General features: G+C 37.3%; 1 protein-coding gene across 1 annotated transcript in view; it reads left to right on the forward strand.

Moving 5' to 3' along the window:
- The first annotated feature begins 12,441 nt into the window (after positions 1-12,441).
- The window catches only part of USP49 (ubiquitin specific peptidase 49), a 227,162-nt gene continuing 219,738 nt past the window's right edge, over positions 12,442-19,865 (forward strand). Inside the window, exon 1 of the mRNA XM_053705336.1 lies at positions 12,442-12,531. The gene's annotated coding sequence lies outside the window, so the exon portion shown is untranslated. The remainder of the gene's footprint in view (positions 12,532-19,865) is intronic.

The following is a 19,865-nucleotide window of genomic DNA, read 5'->3' on the forward strand; positions in this document are numbered from 1 at the left end:
ATCTGTAATCAGAGAACAGGGTATTGTGGTATTTCCTTATTTGGACAATATCTTGGTACTTGCTCAGTCTTCACATTTAGCAGAATTTCATACGAATCGACTTTTGTTGTTTCTTCAAAATCATGGTTGGAGGATCAATTCACTAAAATGTTCATTGATTCCTCAGACAAGGGTAACCTTTTTGGGTTTCCAGATAGATTCAGTGTCCATGACTCTGTCTTTGACAGACAAGAGACGTCTAAAATTGATTTCAGCTTGTCGAAACCTTCAGTCACAATCATTCCCTTCGGTAGCCTTATGCATGGAAATTCTAGGTCTTATGACTGCTGCATCGGACGCGATCCCCTTTGCTCGTTTTCACATGCGACCTCTTCAGCTCTGTATGCTGAACCAATGGTGCAGGGATTACACAAAGATATCTCAATTAATATCTTTAAAACCGATTGTACGACACTCTCTGACGTGGTGGACAGATCACCATCGTTTAGTTCAGGGGGCTTCTTTTGTTCTTCCGACCTGGACTGTAATTTCAACAGATGCAAGTCTTACAGGTTGGGGAGCTGTGTGGGGGTCTCTGACAGCACAAGGGGTTTGGGAATCTCAGGAGGTGAGATTACTGATCAATATTTTGGAACTCCGTGCAATTTTCAGAGCTCTTCAGTCTTGGCCTCTTCTGAAGAGAGAATCGTTCATTTGTTTTCAGACAGACAATGTCACAACTGTGGCATACATCAATCATCAAGGAGGGACTCACAGTCCTCTGGCTATGAAAGAAGTATCTCGAATTCTGGTTTGGGCGGAATCCAGCTCCTGTCTAATCTCTGCGGTTCATATTCCAGGAATAGACAATTGGGAAGCGGATTATCTCAGTCACCAAACGTTGCATCCGGGCGAATGGTCTCTTCACCCAGAGGTATTTCTTCAGATTGTTCAAATGTGGGAACTTCCAGAAATAGATCTGATGGCTTCTCATCTAAACAAGAAACTTCCCAGGTATCTGTCCATATCCCGAGATCCTCAGGCGGAGGCCGTGGATGCATTATCACTTCCTTGGAAGTATCATCCTGCCTATATCTTTCCACCTCTAGTTCTTCTTCCAAGAGTAATCTCCAAGATTCTGAAGGAATGCTCGTTTGTTCTGCTGGTAGCTCCAGCATGGCCTCACAGGTTTTGGTATGCGGATCTTGTCCGGATGGCCTCTTGCCAACCGTGGACTCTTCCGTTAAGACCAGACCTTCTGTCGCAAGGTCCTTTTTTCCATCAGGATCTCAAATCCTTAAATTTAAAGGTATGGAGATTGAACGCTTGATTCTTGGTCAAAGAGGTTTCTCTGACTCTGTGATTAATACTATGTTACAGGCTGGTAAATTTGTATCTAGAGAGATATATTATAGAGTCTGGAAGACATATTTCTTGGTGTCTTTCTCATCATTTTTCCTGGCATTCTTTTAGAATTCCGAGAATTTTACAGTTTCTTCAGAATGGTTTAGATAAAGGTTTGTCCGCAAGTTCCTTGAAAGGTCAAATCTCTGCTCTTTCTGTTCTTTTTCACAGAAAGATTGCTAATCTTCCTGATATTCATTGTTTTGTACAAGCCTTGGTTCGTATAAAACCTGTCATTAAGTCAATTTCTCCTCCTTGGAGTTTGAATTTGGTTCTGGGGGCTCTTCAATCTCCTCTGTTTGAACCTATGCATTCATTGGACATTAAATTACTTTCTTGGAAAGTTTTGTTCCTTTTGGCCATCTCTTCTGCCAGAAGAGTCTCTGAATTGTCTGCTCTTTCTTGTGAGTCTCCTTTTCTGATTTTTCATCAGGATAAGGCAGTGTTGCGAACTTCTTTTGAATTTTTACCTAAGGTTGTGAATTCCAACAACATTAGTAGAGAAATTGTAGTTCCTTCATTATGCCCTAATCCTAAGAATTCTAAGGAGAAATCATTGCATTCTTTGGATGTTGTTAGAGCTTTGAAATATTATGTTGAAGCTACTAAGACTTTCCGAAAGACTTCTAGTCTATTTGTCATCTTTTCCGGTTCTAGAAAAGGCCAGAAAGCTTCTGCCATTTCTTTGGCATCTTGGTTGAAATCTTTAATTCATCATGCCTATGTTGAGTCGGGTAAAACTCCGTCTCAGAGGATTACAGCTCATTCTACTAGGTCAGTTTCTACTTCCTGGGCGTTTAGGAATGAAGCTTCGGTTGATCAGATTTGCAAAGCAGCAACTTGGTCTTCTTTGCATACTTTTACTAAATTCTACCATTTTGATGTGTTTTCTTCTTCTGAATCAGTTTTTGGTAGAAAAGTACTTCAGGCAGCTGTTTCAGTTTGAATCTTCTGCTTATGTTTTCATTTAAACTTTATTTTGGGTGTGGATTATTTTCAGCAGGAATTGGCTGTCTTTATTTTATCCCTCCCTCTCTAGTGACTCTTGCGTGGAAAGATCCACATCTTGGGTAGTCATTATCCCATACGTCACTAGCTCATGGACTCTTGCTAATTACATGAAAGAAAACATAATTTATGTAAGAACTTACCTGATAAATTCATTTCTTTCATATTAGCAAGAGTCCATGAGGCCCACCCTTTTTTGTGGTGGTTATGATTTTTTTGTATAAAGCACAATTATTCCAATTCCTTATTTTTTATGCTTTCGCACTTTTTTCTTATCACCCCACTTCTTGGCTATTCGTTAAACTGATTTGTGGGTGTGGTGAGGGGTGTATTTATAGGCATTTTGAGGTTTGGGAAACTTTGCCCCTCCTGGTAGGAATGTATATCCCATACGTCACTAGCTCATGGACTCTTGCTAATATGAAAGAAATGAATTTATCAGGTAAGTTCTTACATAAATTAAGTTTTTTGCCCGGGAGGTCTTCCGTTTACATGGGTTATCCAAGGAGATAGTGTCGGACCGGGGCAGCCAGTTTGTCTCCAGATTTTGGTGTTCCTTTTGTGCTCAAATGGGGATCCAGCTTTCCTTCTCCTCAGCATATCACCCTCAATTCAATGGGGCTACAGTCTAATCAAGCTCTAGAACAGTTCCTCTGTTGCTATGTCTCAGATCACCACAATAATTGGTCTGAAATGTTACCTTGGGCAGAGTTTGCTCGTAATAGTGCTATTAATGCTTCCTCCAAGATATCCCCGTTCATGGTGAATTATGGGTTTCAACCATCCTTGTTGCCCGATTCATTCATGTCTCAGGGTATTCCAGCTTTGGAGGAGCATCTCCGGCAACTCCGTTCCACGTGGGTGCAGATTCAGGATTGCCATTGTTCTATGCAGCGCCAAAAGTTCCAGGCTGATCGTAGGCGTCTGCCCGCACCTTCCTACCAGGTTGGTGAGAGAGTTTGGCTGTCCTCCCGCAACTTGAACCTTTGTGTGCCTTCCAATAAATTGGCTCCCCGTTATGTTGGTCCTCCTTGAATACTCCGAAGGGTTAATCCTGTGGCCTACGCTCTTGACCTTCCTCCTGCTATGCGCATTTCCAATGTTTTTCATGTCTCCCTCTTGAAACCATTGGTTTGTAATCGGTTTACCACTGTGTTGCCTCGTCCCTGTCCTATCTTTGTTGACAACCATGAGGAGTATGAGGTCAGCAGCATTATTGACTCTCGTATGTCCAGGGGCCATGTACAGTATTTGGTTCACTGGAGAGGCTATGGTCCGGAGGAGCGTTCTTGGGTTCCCTCCTCTGATGTTCATGCTCCCGCCCTCCTCCGTGCCTTCCATGCCCGTTTCCCCAATAAGCTTTTTGTCCTCCAGCTGGGGAGGGGTCGTTGAGGGGAGGGTACTGTCAGCAATTTTTCCCTGTTGTGTTTGCCATGTGCTGCTGGCAGACATTTTACTCACCTCTCTTCCTGACTATGGTGCATTGTGGGGGATGCTGCTCAATTCCTGCACCTTTTATGGCCAGACTGGTGTGCATCATCCATGTGAGACAGGATGCAGTCTCAGAATTGTGATGTCATCACTTATTATTTAAAGGGCCTCTGTTCAGTACGCTTTGCCTTTGCGTTGTCTCAGACCTGTTTGTGAGAGTTCCTGTGTATTACCTGGCTGCCTGAAGTCCTTCCTGGTTCCTGACTCTGCTGTTTTCCTTGTTCCTGATTCCGGCTCGTCTGACTATTCGCTTTGGCTCCTGACTCGGCTCGTCTGACTACCAGCTCTGGTTTTGATTCCTGGCTTGTTATTTGACTTGTGGACTTTTTATTATTTTTTGCTATTAATAAAGGTGTGATTATTTTTGCACTTCTCGTCTCAGTCTGATTCCTGGCACCCTTACAGTATATATATATATATATATATATATATATATATATATATATATATATATATATATATATATATATATACATACATACACATCTTTAGAAAGCTATATGTATGTGTCTCAATGTTAAAGCCATTTGGCTGCCTTTTTTTTTTAACAACCGAGATCTCATATATTTGAGCCCTTTATAACTTTTTGTGTAATATTTTTTTGAAATCATTTTTATTAGACAGTGTTAATATGAGTGCAACTGTACTGTGTAATGTATTTTTGAAGTGTTTTGTGCCGGAAATCAGTTAACCATAGCTCTTAGATTGTAGTAAGAATTGAATCGTAAATGGCGATTGCGCTAGAGCAATCGCGATTTCGCTCAATTTGTAATATCAGCACAATAAAAATGGCTAGAAAAAAAAATGAGTACGCTGGCGCAAAACCGTTTGCGCCTCACTTGTAATCTAGCCCAAAGACTGTAAAGAAATTAAAAATTTCCTGGGACATGCATAAAGCTCTCCTAAGAAAAAAGTAATATGGGTAGACTTGAGGGGCCTTTTTGGTTCTTACAGCATCTCACAAAATTGAGTACACCCCTCACATTTTTGTAAATATTTTATTATATCTTTTCATGTGACAACACTGAAGAAATTACACTTTGCTACAATGTAAAGTAGTGAGTGTACAGCCTGTATAACAGTGTAAAATTTGCTGTCCCCTCAAAATAACTCAGCAGACAGCCATTAATGTCTAAACCAAACACACAAAAAATGAACAATGGCACTACTTGAGCTTTTCCCCGTAATATATGATCAAAAATTGTGAATAATGTGAAATTGATCTCCGGTAATGTGGGGGAAATGGTGCTCATGCATATAACAATGATTAGAAACTAAAAGGAGGGGTAGCTAGATAAAGCCAAGGTTCCCCAACAAAAAGTATGCACTATGAGCACTCTGGGCCATGACTATAGGCAGTCGATTCCAAAAAAAGGGAAAATAAAATATAACTTTTATTGATTGGTTAAAATGAAAACTAACATACACATTAAAAGAATCCAGACACACACTTATGATGAACCTGTCAAATGATCAAGGGGGGGGGGATAAATGTGCATAGGGCCTTAATATAATAAAGGTGATCCTCCCCTCTCTGAAAAATATATAAGATAGATATGTTCTATTTCGCTATTGTGACACAATTGGTCTGATAATATTTGTGCTCTAAATGACCCCAGCAAGGGTGTAAAGTCGTTCTAATGTAACTCGTTAGCTAACTACACCACTAAAGTAATTTTGTGATCACCGTTTATACAATACAGTGTAATATGATATAGATCATAGATAAGGGTTATCATCAATTTATAAATTCATCTTACCATTACCCCTAATCCAAATAAATTTGAGTTTTCAACAAAACCCAAATAATATAACATATAGATATTTATAGGTTAGTAGTGTATGTAATGCTTCAACATATGTAATTCCAATTGTTTGTTTCAGTCCTATCAGGATTAATGCTAAAGTATAAATAGTAGTATCCCAATATGAGAAGGTACCGTGATACCCGTATTCATGTGCAATTATTGCGTTGTGTTACTCAAAGAATATATTGTCAAATATACATTAGTTTGCTAGAATTGACAAAGTATCAACCAAAATCAATGTGTATACCACTAGTCTTGTGTGGTGTACAATGTTCTATTTATATTGTGAATTCCACTTGATACTAGCAATATTGTTGCTACTAGATCCGACATATCCCAGATCAAATATATAATAAAGTGCAAACACACATAATCTCACATAATCTGGACCATGTAATGGAACAGTTAATGGCGTTACTTGTAAGTATTGGCTCTGGCACAACCCAGATTCTACAATTATCCAATATTAGCAACAATCTATATTAGTGGAAAGTATTAACAGTATACAATGTATCAGGTATTTAGCAATCCCTTATGTAGCGGGTCTAGCTTGTTTCAAATCGTATAATTGTTGCAATAGATGCTGCAATAAATGAAATATTCATAAAGTTCTGCTCCATTTATATCATAAATTCCACGTAATACTAGCGGTATTTCAGCTGCTTGATCTAGCACAACCCAGATCAAATATATATTGAAGTACAAACGTTTTTTTTCTCCCCAATAGGATAATAGTAACAACTAGGGTCTAGCAAAACTTGGACCAAATGAGATGACAGTTAATGGCGTTACTTTAAATATTAGGTCTGACACAACCCAGATTCTTTGATTGTTCAGTATTAGCGACATTCCGTAGAAAGTTTGTTATACATGCTGGCTGATAGGACTTCTACCATATAATATACTTAGAGTGAACGGTACATTAGATACTAGATCTGGCACAACCCAGATCAAATTGTGATTTAAGGTTAAGCAATTTTTACAAAGTTTAGGTTCAAATATAGTGATTGTCTGGCTATTAAAAAATGAGAGCGTAAAAACGCCCAAGTAGCTCCCCTTGAGCGTTTTCACGCTCTCATTTTGCTTTCACCTTGCTGGTGTCATTTAGAGCACAAGTATTACCAGACCAATTGTGTCACAATAGCGAAATAGAACATATCTTATCTTATATATTTTTCAGAGAGGGGAGGATCACCTTTATTATATTAAGGCCCTATCCCCCCCTTGATCATTTGACAGGTTCATCATAAGTGGGTATCTGGATTCTTTTAATGTGTATGTTAGTTTTGATTTTAACCAATCAATAAAAGTTATATTTTATTTTCCCTTTTTTCGGAGTCGACTGCCTATAGTCAGGGCCCAGAGTGCTCATAGTGCATACTTTTTGGTGGGGAACCTTGGCTTTCTCTAGCTACCCCTCCTTTACGTTTCATCCCTAAGTGGAAATGTCCAAATTGGGCCCAATTAGCCATTTTCCCTCCTCGGTGTCATGTGACTCGTTAGTGTTACAAGGTCTCAGGTGTGAATGGGGAGCAGGTGTTTTAAATTTGGAGTTATCGCTCTCACACTCTCTCATACTGGTCACTGGAAGTTCAACATGGCACCTTATGGCAAAGACCTCTCTGAGGATCAGAAAAAAATAATTGTTGCTCTACATAAAGATGGCCTAGGCTATAAGAAGATTGCCAAGACCCTGAAACTGAGCTGCAGCACGGTGGGCAAGACCATACAGCAGTTTCACAGGACAGGTTCCACTCAGAACAGGCCTCGTCTTGGTCAACCACAGAAGTTGAGTGCACGTGCTCAGCGTCATATCCAGCGGTTGTCTTTGGGAAATAGATGTATGAGTGCTGCCAGCATTGCTGCAGAGGTTGAAGGGGTGGGGGGTCAGCCTGTCAGTGCTCAGAATATACGCATCACACTGCATCAAATTTGTCTGCATGGCTGTTGTCCCAGAAGGAATCCTCTTCTAAAGATGATGCACAAGAAAGCCTACAAACAGTTTGCTAAAGACAAGCAGACTAAGGACATGGATTACTGGAACCATGTCTTGTGGTCCGATAAGACCAAGATAAACTTATTTGGTTCAGATGGTGTCAAGCGTGTGGGGCGGCAACCAGGTGAGGAGTAAAAAGACAAGTGTCTTGCCTACAGTCAAGCATGGTGGTGGGAGTGTCATGGTCTGGGCCTGCATGAGTGCTGCCGGCACTGGGTAGCTACAGTTCATTGAGGGAACCATGAATGCCAACATGTACTGTGACATAATGAAGCAGAGCATGATCCCCTCCCTTCAGAGACTGGGCGGCAAGGCAGTATTCCAACATAACGACCCCAAACACACCTCCAAGATGACCACTGCCTTGCTAAAGAAGCTGAGGGCAAAGGTGATGGACTGGTCAAGCACGTCTCCAGACCTAAACCCTGTTGAGCATCTGTGGAGCATCCTCAAACGGAATGTGGGGGAGCGCAAGGTCTCTAACATCCACCAGCACTGTGATGTCGTCATAGAGGAGTGGAAGAGGACTCCAGTGGCAACCTTGTGAACTCCATGCCCAAGAGGGTTAAGGCAGTGCTGGAATGAAATGGTGCCCACACAAAAAATTGACAAAATATTGACACTTTGGGCCCAATTTGGACATTTCCACTTAGGGGTGTACTCACTTTTGTTGCCAATGGTTTAGACATTAATGGCTGTGTGTTGAGTTATTTTGAGGGGACAGCACATTTACACTGTTATACAGGCTGTACACTCACTACTTTAGATTGTAGCAAGGTGTCATTTCTTCAGTGTTGTCACATGAAAAGATATAATAAAATATTTACAAAAATGTGAGGGGTGTACTCACTTTTGTGAGATATTGTATCTACAGTCAAATTCCAAAAATCTAAAGTATTTGGTTTTAATTGTTCATAAGAGAAAATACTCTACTCAACTTAGAAATAATGCAATTATTGACAGGTGATACAATTTTGAATAAATTGACGCTTAAGTTATATTGCACAGGGGTGTACTCACTTCTGTTGTATTCCGCATATGCTTCTTGTTTTCAACAGATGTGTTCAGTATTGTAAAAATAAAAAAAGTCTTTCAGACCCTGTTTTATGACATACTATTAGTAATCAACATGCTCCATCCACTACACTGTGGCTGACCACATCCTGGGGGGCAAGGGTCAAATCCATTTTATAAAGACATTTTAAGCAAGTAGTTATTTAGGATGATAAGGGTAAAAAAACAACAAATACATAGAACAAGAAATCAGTATATTAAATCCACGAAAATCGAACAACAATAGGTCATTTGCAGAGAAGCGAAGAACTGTTGCAATTGGGAAGACATGAATGGAAAAGTTAAGAAAAGATAAAAAGAAATACAGGGCTGAATTGATGCCCCCTATTACTTAGGTTGAACCGACTTAGCATAAACTTTATTGAAGGTGTCATCTGTAAAGCTTTGTTGGCTTCAATGGAACAAAGCTTACAAGGACTTTTGTTCTTATAGTTTCAGATTCAGGAATGCAACAAAAGGATTGAAACACAATATGCCTGTGGCAGTCTCTCTTTTTTGGAGTGTCTCTGTCTTAAAGAAACATTAAATACAGTAGAATTCCATAATCAACAAGTGCATGATAAAATAAAACAATGCAACAGCATTTTTTAATGAGCAGTAGATTTTTTTAATGACAAATGTAAAAAATGTTCTTCAATTTGCTGGCCCCTTGTGTCATGTGACAGCCATCAGCCTATGAGCAGTAGATTTTTTTTGAGCAGTAGATTTTTTTTAATCACAAATGTTAAAATGTACTTAAATTTGCTGGCCCCTTGTGTCATGTGACAGTCATCAGCCAATCACAGACTCATATACACTGTGAACTCTTGCACATGCTCAGTAGTATCTGGTACCTCATAAAGTGTGCATATAAATAGAATGTTTGAAATTTGATAATAAAAGTATATTGGAAATCCTCTTAAAGTTACATGCTCTATCTGAATCACAAAAGTTTAATTTTGACTTTAGTTTAGACATAAAAGTGCAAAAAGAAAATGCTCTGTCATTATTGCATTATAGGTCTACATATAACTATGTTTAACACCTACAACTGGATTAAACACATAATTAAAGTCTGCTCCAGAGCGGCAATGCACTACAGGGAGCTAGCTGAACACATCTGGTGAGAAAATGACAAGAGACATGTGTGTGTAGACACCATGCATCAGCTAGCTCCCATTAGTGCATTGCTGAGGATATGTTCATATGCTGTTTAACAATGGATGTCAGGAGAATTTGATAATAGAAGTGAATTTAAAGGTGTGTTAAAAGTCCATGTTCTGATGGAATCACGAAAGTTGAATGTTGACTTTTATTTCCCTTTAATTGGGTCTACCTACACTATAGTTGGGCCTTAATTAAAATACCATAAAGGTTTATTTGATGGCAGCTGATTGAGCTATGGCATCTAGAAATCTAAAGACAGCAAAATGCATACATAAATGTGATGAGTATCAATTTAACTATCACATAGCTCCATTCTGATTAATACCTGTCTGAGGATTTGCAGTTTCTGGATTATAACAAAAAATTGTAGTGACTATTATATTGTTTTGACCTGACCTGCTATTTTCAGAATCTGTAGAGTTGTTTTGCAATTACTTTTGAGGTTATTTTTTTTCTGATAATCCCAAACCTATGGGTGTCCTTAAAGGGATATAAAATCTAAAAATGTTCTTTCATGATTCAGATAGAGTATGCAGTTTAAAAAAAAAGTATTTGCTCTCTTGGTATCTTTTTTTGAAAAGCTGGGACGTATGCTTAGGAACCGGCCCATTTCAGGAGCACTATATGGCAGCAGTTTTGCAAGAATGTTATCCATTTGCAAGCACACTAGATGACAGCACTACTTCCTGCCATGTAGTTCTCCAGATGTCTACCTAGGATCTCTTCAACACAGAATATCATGGGAACTAAGCAAATTTGGATAATAGAAGTAAATTAGAAACTTTTTAAAATGGTATTCTCTGTATGAATCACAAAAGAAAATGTATGGGTTTCATATCCCTTTAAGACAGCTCAGCTCTCTGGACTGAACACTCCTAATAAGTTTATAATTCCAATATGTTAATTGCTCAGTGCTAAATAGAGAATAGGTGATAGGGAAATCCACCACGTTATGAAAAATATTATGCTGCAAAATGTAGCTAAATTGATAGTTATTTTACAGGATGACAGATACTGATATCTTCATGTTTAAGAATCTTTTGGTCTATATTGAGGTTCTAACCTGGCTGAAACTGCTCTAATAGTTTTCAGGAGACATAGAAGGCGTGCATAACATCCATAACCTCTTGCTTATTTCTCAAGCTGCACACTCTCCTGCAAATACTACTTAAAAATTTACACAATTTCATGTTTCATTCATAATTCTTCTTTTAATCTGTTTTTCTTTTTTAAAATAAGACATTTCTGCAGTATTTAATTTTGCCTTGAAGCATTGTATATTCAACATCTCCTATAACTGAAATCAGACTTTATCATGTTGTATTATGAAGAGGAGCTATCAATTCAAGTTTAAAATAAAGTTTCTCACAAGAATGAAAGTATTAAAATGTAGAGAATTTGAGCCTTTATGACGATTTGTGACATATTTTCACAGTAATTAGTAATTCTTAAAAAAAAAAAAATTAATTTCAATATCTATGTATATATTATATATGTAATGAACCAATAATAAAGTGTCCTCAAAACTGAAAAAACGTCATCAATATGTTGTATATTTCTTTAATTGGATGGTGCTATTGAATTTTATTATATAGGTATACAGTATATTATATATGTAATGGCCCAATAAAAGGGTCCCCTAAAACTGTGCAAATGATTATTATTTTATTTGGAAGGTGCTCAAAGTAAATAAAAAATATGTCTTTTTTTAAAATGATCTTTTTTAACATAAAAAATGTTTTACCCATACAAAAAGAATATAAAACAATTGAAACCCATTGTAGCATCTCTAACAATAGTATTGGCTTCTGCTAGTACTGCTACTGGTGGTCTAGGGGTACAGGTCAGCTGACCAAGAACTTCCTGTTTCATATAAGCAGGTAGGAAGTTGTTCTTTATATAATATATAAGAAACAATAGCCGTGCGTTATTATATGCTAACTTTCTTGAGACTATTGTACACAATAAGTTTAAAAATACATATAATTATTAAAACAGTTAAAATATATATCTATCATTCATTGTTCCATTAATATTCTTAATGTGTCCAATTAGATGTGGAAGTATTGCCTAAACTTTTGATGCTGTAACAAAAATAAACGGTTCAATAAACATTTACGATGGAAATGTGTATTTCCAAACCTGCCAATGTTGTTGAACATGCTGGTGCTCTGTTCCTTTAAGAGCCCTTTGTCTCCTGCAACCTTATTTACCCTTTTGCGTCTCAACCAAACTTATTTGCTTCCCTCTGTATTCTCTTAAGAAATATACGCAGAGAGCATTATTATCCTGTATTTCAAATACGTAATCTACGTAAAACTGAAAGAATAGCCCCAAAGTGGCTTGCGTGCGCTGTATGTGGGGAAAATAGAAGTGGGCGGATTTTTTTGTTCGGCTGCTGCCCCAACCAATGAATAAACTAAAGAGGTGTGGCGCCGGTGGGTGATAGCCAATGGAGTTAATGCTTTGGATAGCCGGTAGGCGGAGCTGCGCACAGTGGTGGTGGGTGACAGGTCGCGCGTGCTGTTGATGGCGGAGGAATAAAGAGCGGGAGCAGCGAAGACATGAGGTGGAGACACCGTGGAGGCGGAGGAGGGGCGGGGATCCCGGGAAAACATACTGGAGGTGAGGGGGCGGAGCCTGGGGTGGGGGAACCGGAGGCACCGGGGGGAGGAGCAGAGTGTGAGACCGGAGGAGGAGGGACGGGGGAGGCACAGACAGACTGTATGTAACGCAGGGCACCAAGGCACTGAGTGGGTATGGGCCACAAAATGAGTGAGTCAGATTTTCACTGATTGTGGCTGTACTGTGATGTGCATTCCTGATGAGCTCTATTTGTATACTATCATTTTAGTGCTACTTTACCAAGACAATAATGTATCTGTGATAGTGGTTTCAAACCTTATTTGCTTTTGGAAACTTGTTCGTTTGAAAATGATCACAGTTATTATTTGTGATCAATTGTGTTTATATTAAAATGATTCTACCCTAATTATTCCATAATCATAGGAGCCCATAGTGCCAGGGACTCAAAATGTTATTGAACATATGTACATGTCTCTGAACCTTACTTTTTTTGATGTGTATAGTAAAAAAAACAAAAAACACATTTGATTTTTGTGCAGTTCCTACTATTTTTTTTTTACATTTAGTTTATCCATGTGTGTGTATATGTATGTGTGTGTGTGTGTGTGTGTGTGTGTGTGTGTGTATATATATATATATATATATATATATATATATATATATGTATGTGTGTGTGTGTGTGTGTGTATATATATATATATATATATATATATATATATATATATTGTATAAGCATAGTTAAGAGAGACTGAAACCAATTTTTTTCTTTCGTGATTCAGATAGAGCATGCAATTTTAAGCAACTTTCTAATTTACTCCTATTATCAATTTTTCTTCGTTCTCTAGCTTTCTTTATTTGAAAAAGAAGGCATCTCAGCTATAAAATTTGGGTTCAGTGTCCCTTTAGTTTGACTATGCATTTCAGGCAAAATTCTGTTATAACTCTAATATGCTTGAATTCATTTTGCTGACTATTAAGTTAAATAATGCAAATTACAAGAAATTGATCAATGCATTTTGAGATAATGAAATTTGGTGGGGAATTGTTTTTCTTTTAGCAGCATGCGCATTGTGCATCCAAAAATCTCATTACAGTCTACAGCGCAGGAGGTATGGCATCTGACTGCAACACCTACCTATTGCTTTTGATAGTAAAACAATAATCTCTGGATTGGGGGCTGAAGTTGCCAAGGGAGTGCTAAATTATACTATAGAAAGTGATTCATAAGGTAAGAAGTCACTTAGAAATGCATTCCTGCAATGGTTTAATAGCATTCTAGGAAACAAAAAGTTTACTGTCCCTTTTTAAACATAACATTTTTCTTCAAGATACTTTGCATAGAAGATTATTTTATAGATAACTTTTAAACACATTTGGAATTTGTGTGTATGTGATTAACCAATAGTCTACTTCTGTGTGGTGTTCTCATAAAATAAACTGCAAAAGACATTGTCAAGTTTCCAAAAAGTGTAAACAAAAGAAAGCCTTGCTACTGTATTGAACTTCAAAGGTTCAAGCCCCCCAAAAGGCATAAAAATATTATTTATTTACTTCTTAAGGGAAATTTACATATTTTATGTTCATTTAAAGGGATGTTAAACAGTCTGTTTCATTGTTGTAATAAAAAAGCAGTTGCTATTAATAGAAAAAATTGTAATATGTATTCTTCATCTATTAAATGGATTTTTACCCTTTTTTTGTGTGCTTCATGTCACAGCTCTACATGGAGGAGGAGGTCTTTGCAGGGAGTTTTAGCTTAGCCTGATGTCCTAAAACTTCTTGGTTAGTGTATAAGTTCTGGATTTGAGAGTCCTCAATTGAAGCATATTGTTACTTTAGTGGCGAGGTACAGGTCTCTTGTCATTGGTTCGCCCAATGTGTTTAGCTAGCTCCCAGTAGAGCATTGCTCTCCTTCAAGGAAAGATACCAAGAGAATGAAGCAAATTAGATAACACAAATAAATCTGAAACGTTCTGATGTAAACAAATTAAAACCCTGCAATCGCGAGATTTCAATGATGGGATCGGGGGGGGGGGGCGTGTGACCCTATGATGCTAGGCACGCCCTCCAGACCGCGATCACATCCTGGAAGCGCCATTGGCTTCAGGACAGCCAAACGGCTAGGACGTTCTTTTTCTGTCCTAACGGCGCTAAAGCACTGCGTGGTTAGGACGGAATAGAACGCCATTACAGCGTTTGGTTAAAGGGATACTAAACCCAGATTTATTTCTTTTTCTTTAATTAATCAGAGTATGTAGTTTTAAGCAACTTTCTAATTCACTTCTATTAATTTTTCTTCAATCTCTTGCTATCTTTATTTGAAAGGCAGGAATGTAAAGCTTAGGAGTGGGTCCATTTTTGGTTCAGCACCTGGGTTGCGCTTGCTGATTGGTGGCTAAATGTAGGCTCAGGGGCACAAATGCACTACTAGGAGCTAGCTACTGATTGTTTTCTGTACATACATGCTTCTTACATTGTCTCTCCTGATGTTTTCAGCTAGATACCGGTAGTGCATTTCTGCTCTTTCAACAAAAGAAACTAAGCACGGTAGACTTGATTTAAATCATGGTTTTCTACATAAAGGTTTCATTTTTAGAATAACTTTTCAGATTATTTTTCCAGTTATATACCATTAGAAATACACAGATCATTGAAATAAATGAAAGTATTAAGTGAACTATCTCCAGTTTAATACGTTCATATTTGATCAACTTTTCAGCTGTACTTTATTTGAAGAAAAATAACGATTACCTCATTTATTTAATTTAAATAGTTTTTATTTAACTAAAGAAACTTAACCATTATCATAATAATAATTGAAATAGTTTTATTTAACTAAAACAATAAAAATCTATTCCACTCCAAACAATCTGATATAAATTAAAGTGAAGTTCAATTTTCATCAATGAGTGCCCGGTTTTTAAAAATATTTTTAAAAACAGGGGCACTTTCATTGATGAAAATTTACATTGCATTGGATTTGAAGAAATACTTACCTTTTACTTCTGCAAAACCGGATCGCCGATCTCAGCCTCAGTTCCTCTGTACTGACGTCAGAAATGACAAAACCGGCTTCCTCCAATCATGGCTTGCACCCCAGAGCGTCCAGCTCGTTATGCCCGGCTGTGATTGGAGGAAGCCAGTTTCGTCATTGCTGTGGTCTACAGCAGGAAGAAGAAGGAGGGGGATCGTCGATCCGGCTTTGCAGGAGTAAAAGGTAAGTATTTCTTCAAATCCAGTGCAATGTTAATTTTCATCAATGAAAATGACCCTGTTTTTAAAAGTATTTTTAAAAACCGGGCACTCATTGATGAAAATTGACCTTCACTTTAAGAGTCTTGAAACTTAGTAAGGATTGATTCTGTGTATATAGATTTGTAGGGGAGCAATTGCATTACAGGGACAGTATAGTCAAAATTAAACTTTTATGATTCAAACAGAGCAAGCAATTTTAAACAGCTTTATAATTTACTTCTTATCTAATTTGCTTATGTTCTCTTGGAATCTATTGTTGAAAAGCATACATAGGTAGACTCAGGAAGAGCAATGCACTACTGTGAGCTAGCTGCTGATTGGAGGCTGCATATATATGCCTCTTGTCATTGATTTACCCAATGTGTTCAGCTAGCTCCTAGTAGAGCAATGCTCTCCTTCAAGGAAAGATACCAAGAGAATGAAGCAAATCTGATAACAGAATTAAATCTGAAAATGGTATGCTCTATCTGAATCATGAAATAAAAATGTTAGGTTTATGTCCCTTTAAGGTCTTTCTCTACACTGTGTGTTTATTTTATAACATTCGTTGCTGTGAAGAAGAGGCATGTTCTTTCTGCAGGCACAAATTCACAGGTCTAGAAACTACAAAATCAAGAATATGTGATATCTTCTAGATGGGGGGGGGGGGGGAATGCCCAAATTACAGAACCCTCTGGGAGAGCAAGACATTGTGAATAGATTTTAATTTACAAAAAAAAGTTTAGCATTACAGTCATGAATATACAGCCTATGCTACATAAGTATAATCCTTATTTCAGGATGAATACGCTTTAGATTATAATGTATCTTAAAAAGAAAACTATCTTTAGATAGATATTCCTCCCCAAAAAAGTATTTTAATAAAAAAATTGTTTTTTATTTAAATAAAAAAAGGGGACTAAAATTTCTAGTGGTGACCCTGTCATCCTTGGGTTCCTTAATTAAGTCCCCTGGGTTTTAATACTATTTGGTTGCTGATGACACCCAAATCTACCCCTTGCCACCAGACCTATACTCTTCCTTGCTTACTTGTGTCACTGTCTTTCTAATATTTCATCTTGGTTGTCCACTCACTACCTTAAGCTAAATCTCTCTAAAACTGAGCTCCTTATTTCCCCCCTTCTTCCAAAATCTCTACCCCCCCCCCCCCAACTTTCTATAACTTTTGGTAATAGCATCATTACCCCAACCCGTATGTCTTGGGGTCACACTTAACTCAGATCTTTAACATCCAGTCTTTAGCCAATTCTTGCCGTTTTCCCTTCTCCAAAATTTACCTCTTCCTCTCACTAAACACAACTGAGATTTGAATCCACTCTCTCATCGTTTCCCACATTGACTATTGCAACTCCTTCCTCTCTGGTATTCCTAGCTGCTGTCTATCTCCTTTACAATCAATAATAAATCCCATCACCAGGCTGATCATCCTTACATGTCGATCTTTATCTGCTGCACATCTCTGCCAATCCCATTCACTTTCTTTCTTTAGCCTCCATGATTAAAGACTAAATCCTGATTCTGACATTTAAGGCTGTCAATAACACTTCTCCCCCTCAGACCTCATCTCCAGATGCTCTCCTCTTATGTCCTCACATTCCTGTCTACAGGACTTCTCTGGCCCCTATTTTATGAAACTCTCTGCCTCCCTCCACAATAATCTAGTTTTCAAAGTTTCAAGTGCAACTTAAAGACTCTACTGTTCAGAGATGCATACAATAAACGCTAACGTAAAGTTTATGTGTGGTAGGTAAAACTCCGACGTACGTTTCACTGAAATGTTCAACTTTTTCAAGGAATCTTACCTACCAAACATCACAGAAGGAGGGACTTTGTATTGGACACAGATGCTGGTTCCAAAATCGGCTGAAAAGACAGGATGAGAGCTGGCATTTTTCAGACCATAGACCCAGATTAATAGTGGATATATAGTATTCTCCACAAACCATTATGCCAGCTGGGTGGCATGAAGTAGCCAGGTGTAATATTTTCTAATAATATATCAATTTCTGCTATCCAAACAACAAATTGATTGTATATGTATTTAATGATAACTTGTGCAATAAAAGTTGAACATTTTAAAAAATGAGCTAATTTTAGCTTAATATTGGCTAAAATTATGAGAGAGAGACTTTCTATGACTATATAGTGTACAAGGTTATAATTGTTCTTCTACTGTGTGTTTAACTCCTTTTGAGGGGGTTAAACACATAGTACTTAAATATTCTATAGTCTTAAAATTACATGTTTAATGAATTAGATCATGTGATATTTCTATTATAACCCTTTAATTATGAGTTAAAATGCAACACCTCAGAAATATAGAGAATGACTTTGGGGGGAAAAATAAATTAATATTTGGTCTGATGTTGAAACTCTTTAACGTGGCTCCCTCTGAGCCACAGAAAGAGAACTATTTGCATTACCTTTTGTACATGCCTTCATTAGTAATCATTTTTGCCATTATCTACCTGTATTTTCCTCTTGTGCATTTTGTGCAAAGTAGACTGTTTAAATTTAAACACAAGGGAGATCACTTTTTATGACTATTTGAGAGGAATTGGTCATGGGATTTCAGCTAATTAGATGGTGTAAGATGTATAGTACACCACGCATGTTGAATTTAGATGAGCACCGAAGAGATGCAATGATCCCTTTTTTTTTTTTTTTTTTTTTTTTTTTTATATATATATATATATATATATAATTTTATTCCTGAAATCTGTATTTAAAAATCCAACCAATTGTTAGTCACTTTTCATCTAAAAAGTTACAATGTCTTATGTATGTATCTTTGATATTCAAAAAAAAAAATACTGTACTAATCAGCATCCAATTATGGACATTTTATGAGTTTATTCATTTATTTAATTATGTTGATTTTTGACATGTAGGTTGAACAAATCAGGATGTTGGTACTGGTAAAAAAAATCTACCTTATAATGAAGCCAGGAATGGGGGGATATATTAATGGGTGTTTTTTTGTTGTTGTTGTTTTTTTTTCTCCTGTATGTTGTTCACATTAAATGCAACATTTTATTATGAGAAGTAAATTGGAAAGCTGTTTAAAATTGTTATCATAACATTTGCTTCATTCTCTTGGTAACCTTTGTTGAAGGAGCAGCAATACATTACTAGGAGCTAGTTCAACTTATCTAATGACGAGGCATATATGCGCAGCTACCAATCAGCAGCTAGCTCACAGTAGTTCATTGCTGATCTTGAGCCTACCTAGGTATTCCGTTCATCAAAGGATACCAAGGGTTCAAGGCAAATAAGATAATAGAAGTACATTTGGAAAGCTGTTTAAAATTGCATGCTCTATCTTAATAATGAAAGTTTAGTTTGACTCAACTGTCCTTTTTTTATGGTTGGAGTATAAAGAGAGAGATAAAAAGTGACATAACGTTTCGGTGTGCTCCTCACACCTTTGTCAAATGTCAAACAAATAGTTCACCAATGTAAACCTAAAATCAATAATCTCCATATACCTTTACCGCCTTATATAGCAAACACTTACCCTAGATCGCAATACGACATCACACGCCGGCAACAGATAAACAAAGTTCCGTGACTCACCCGATCGTATCACAGTGCCAAAAGGAACACGGTAAGGTAGGATAGCCAGCTCAATTTAGAAAAATGCTTGGCAATCTAATTATACTGGAATGTACATTCCTATGTATTGCAGATAGTGTTGTGGGTCACACTAATAAATGGGAGTATCCAAAGCATGTTTATGCACCAGGTTATTCGCGCACAATCACAAATACGCCCACAGTAAGGCATATGTACAAGTGTTGCCATAACACAACACCATCCCTATCAAACCATAAAAACTGCCTGCCCGTGTTAAATGAGAAACAAGAAACTATTACATAGTGTGATATATATATATATATATATATATATATATATATATAATATTATTATTATTATTATTATTATTATTATTATTTTAAAAGGACTTTAAATACCTCTTGCAAAAAAATAGTGCTTCGTCCCACTTGCCCTAGAGAGGCCAATAAGCAAAATCTGTAACTTGAAAATGCTAAATACCAAGTTCACCAATTTGCGCTTTATGGCCTCTTTAGGGAGTAAACATTTTTTAATCAATTACG

The sequence above is a fragment of the Bombina bombina genome, chromosome 3 (assembly GCF_027579735.1).
Source record: "Bombina bombina isolate aBomBom1 chromosome 3, aBomBom1.pri, whole genome shotgun sequence".
Lineage (NCBI taxonomy): Eukaryota > Metazoa > Chordata > Amphibia > Anura > Bombinatoridae > Bombina > Bombina bombina.